This window comes from Aplysia californica, unplaced genomic scaffold (genome assembly GCF_000002075.1).
Source record: "Aplysia californica isolate F4 #8 unplaced genomic scaffold, AplCal3.0 scaffold01284, whole genome shotgun sequence".
NCBI lineage: Eukaryota > Metazoa > Mollusca > Gastropoda > Aplysiida > Aplysiidae > Aplysia > Aplysia californica.
In genome coordinates, this window is record NW_004798554.1 from 85,271 (window position 1) to 89,208 (window position 3,938).

The following is a 3,938-nucleotide window of genomic DNA, read 5'->3' on the forward strand; positions in this document are numbered from 1 at the left end:
ATGTCTTACGTAATGAATACCGCACTTATCACTTATGGAAATTGATTGTTTTTTTGCATGCGTGTTTACAAACATTAAATCTAAAAATTTGTCTGTTGTTTTTTTTCCTAAACGAATTACAAAATTTTTAATGAATTTCTTTCTGAGCTAGCATTCAAGTTTGCCAAAAATCCGTGAAAATCCACACTCCAGACACCACCAACAAAAATCTATTCCATATATCAAAAATTCAACAGACAAATTTTTAGTATTACCTCTTCTCTTCATTCTGTGAAAATTTCATGAAGATTGGATGAAAAATGGTGGAGTTATTCAAAAAAGTATAGACAAAAGTAGCATTTTGAGAAAACGGCCGATAAAGAAAAATAAATACTGACTTTAAGAGGAAATGGCGGTTACAAACATGCCCGGTATGGGAAAAAATACGATTTTGGGGGGTTCTTATGCCATGAAATAGTTGTAGGAGAGGCTGAGGAAGCTAAAAATGGCTACAACTCAAATTCCATGATTTTGAGCCGAATTTTGATTTTGGGGGTGTAGCATTGTAAAAATCAGAACAGTACGACAGACAAATTCTGGGGACTAAAGGCAACAAAAATCCCAGGCTCCCAGTTGAGGAAATTCAGAGGCTTTTTCGTGGTGATGTGTGTGAAAGTTTTGTCTCGCTCGTCTTGAACTTTGTTGCATTTTGTCGAGGGATAATTAAAGCAGGTAATGCTCAAGTGAAGCACTGAAGTTAAGTGTATTATTTATCCTTCGGAAGCTAGGCGGAAAGACTGTGAGTTTCAAACTAGAAAATTTTAATTTTCATTGGATTTTGTGAACATCCAGTCCACCAAGCCGCAGACCCATGATCGACGAAGGCTAATACTAACTAAGTAAATCTAGATCTATGTTATAGATCTAGATCTAATAATACTAATATTTTGGGGATCACAGTGGAGTTTTCATTAAATGAAGAATGAAAAATTTATTTTGGAAAACACTGTAAAAGAGTACCAGTTTCAGAGTGCAACAAAGGGGCTGCATGAAATTGCTTCTCCCAGTCTGAACGAACCGAGCCAAACCAAAAAGATGGCTCCGTAGCCTACATGTCAACAGACTCAATGCCCGCCCTAGCACCTCCAGGGTCGACTTTTCAGTCATCAGAATCATAATTCTAGATCTAGATCTATATTGCTTTAAATTTACAAACTGAATTTAGCTTTGCTAAAGAGCTTTTTCTTTTTGCATTGAACAGCAAGTGATCACAGAAGTGTTGGAGCACAGAAATTTTAACCCAATGGGAATTCCCACAATGACGACATTCAAAGCCCAAAAGTAATAAAAACAAGTGCGGATGCCTTTATTTTCGTAATATTGAAAGTTCATCAAATTTATTTCTCCTAGCCAACTCTTAATTTTAATACATAATTAGTAACCATCTAAAACGACTTTTTAAAACAAAAGTTTTGCTATTTTCTGTATCATCAATGCATCAACGGATAGAAGACAATTATTAAGGGGACATGATTCATTATTGCCATTCAATTATCAATATATGATTCAATAATTAATCTTACGCATTGAATAAAAAAAGCAGGAAGGGGGAGGGGGGGGCTGTGTCTTGAACCAATTTAATTAACGGAGTGTCTATGTACACAGTAACCAGGCACTAGTGATGGGCCGATACCACAATTTAGCGATGTCGATCCCTTAGTACTTTTTCAAGGTATGGATACCGATACCTCAATACCTAATGCTATTAAAATTAGTAACATAGGCTACGGCAGGGGGTTTAAGTTTAAGTAAAGTCAAAAATACAACTATACTCTTCCAAGTATTAAGGTTCGTGTCTAGACAGGTTGTGACCATATATTTAGCTGAGACTCAAATAAAAATTATTTGTAAAAGTAAGGAGAGAGAGCAGAGAGAGAGGTAATAAATACCCAAATATGAGAATGAACACAAAACTAAGTGAAGTACGCGAGGAAAGTCAACTTTGCAGAAAATGTTAATGTTGGAAAATAAAAACACAAGAGTTCTAAAAAGGCAATTCAATTTACCACATTTCTAGCAACTTTAAATTAAACCAATTGAGGATAAATCGGGGCCCAGTGAGGATTTTGCTAAATCACTAGATAGGTTTCATGAAAAACTTCTCTCTTTTTGTTAAGAAAATCACTAGATTCATTTAAAAAGCTTGCCGCGACCCCCCCCCCCCCCCCCCCCCGGGCGAAGGTAAACTTGTTTGACAGGGTAATCAAAGTGAGATGGGACCAGACAGGACCTGGAGATGTCACAAAATAATCTTACTCGATCGTCTTGATGCGGCAACACTGAGTAGTAAATGAAAACTGAAAACAAATCCCGAATTCATGTTGTATGATGAATGTTCAACCGCTAAAATAATCGGGAAAGTATCTCATTAAATATTTATTCAAAAAAACATTAAATTTATCTTTTAGATGTAAATACACAAACACAAAGCAAAGAAGCAGAGATGGCAGTACCACAGTGTGTAATACCAGTGAGACTAAACTCTTTGGTAGAACATGACGATTATAAATTTTCATGTTTATGTTTGGCTGTTTCACAGCCAGGAGCCAGTGTCATAATCGAGGTCACGATCTGATTATTTATAGGACGGTAAAAAGTCGAGACAAGCACTCGCAGATCAGTCAAGATATTATTAGGAGTTAATTCCCCTCACATTTGTGAGGTAGACTGGACAAGTGTAATAGTTCGCTTACATAATGATAATCAGTGCTTGTGACTGCTTATAAGTTCTGTGGCCCGAAAGGGGTGAACAGGGTAGGCAATGAAACAGTTTTGACTGCTGCACACATGTTTCCTTCAACTCTTTTGGTACAATCTTCCAGCCTCACTAGGTAACCTTATTAATCAAAGCTTGCGACTGCTTATGGAATGGCATGATAGAGGTGAACAGGCTATTTCTAATTTCTGTAGCAATGAAACCGTTTCGAGTGTTAGGCATACTGTTCATTGGTCTTTTTACATTTAATTTATGAGGTTTACGTCTATGGGTGAATTTGACAGCGGCAATGTTTCAAAATTAGGAAGGGAAGCAGTGATTATTTGATTATATAGACGCTTCGCCACTGCCCCCCCCCTACGAAAACTTCAGTTTTGCTAAACACAAAAAATTCTCAAGGCCCAAGTCACCTGCTCTGGCAGCCCTGGGATAAATAACACGTAGGTATCGATATTTAGAACAGTTATCGGTATCGATTCCAATACCCATATAGGTATTTATGTTTTGATACCTAGGTATCGATACCTGCCCCTCACTACCGGGCACCTAGTCTCAGTATCTACGTACACTGTAAACGGGGACCTGGTCTCAACTAGTCTTAGAGTATCCATACGTACACGGTAACAGGACACCTATAGTCTCAGTATCTACACGTACACGATTACCGGAATGAATATAAAATCAATATTTGTCCTGTGCTGTCACTTGCTGAAAAAAAGAGAAAGTCATAAAGCTTCTTGTCGGGCTTGTTATCGTGACAGGTCAGTGAACCTGTGCATGTGCATCACATTGTGAGTACCGGTTGGGGTCACCAAAGTTCTTTCAAAGTGTGCGCTGCGAAGTATAGGGCTCCGAAACGGGGGGTGGGGGGGGAGATTATTGATTTTTTAAAAAGGTACAGTCGGGGGAGGGGTGGGGATGAAGGCAACACCAGATGACAAAAACTGAACTTGGAGTTCTGAACACCGGTTACCGTGTATTTAATTATAGTCTCTGGTGACACTGAGACTACATGCCCGGTTGCCGGTTACCGTGTGCGTAGATATTGAGGCTACATTCCCGGTCACCGTGTACATAGACATGTCTCTCTGCATTTTTGTGAGGTGAAAATGTAACAAGGAAAAAAATTCTTTATTCTCACCCCGGGTGAGAAAGACTGATCATGACTCGCTATTCTCACCCC

General features: G+C 38.5%; 1 protein-coding gene across 3 annotated transcripts in view; it reads left to right on the forward strand.

The window, feature by feature from the left end:
* The first annotated feature begins 573 nt into the window (after positions 1-573).
* LOC101844970 (serine/threonine-protein phosphatase 6 regulatory ankyrin repeat subunit A) overlaps positions 574-3,938 on the forward strand; it is a 20,737-nt gene continuing 17,372 nt past the window's right edge. The window contains exon 1 of one of the 3 annotated variants that reach the window (XM_005112474.3): positions 574-711. The gene's annotated coding sequence lies outside the window, so the exon portion shown is untranslated. Of the gene's footprint in view, positions 712-949; positions 1,334-3,102; positions 3,196-3,938 lie in introns of those variants that run through there. The other 2 variants (XM_035973486.1, XM_013090447.2) reach the window with 2 other exon arrangements.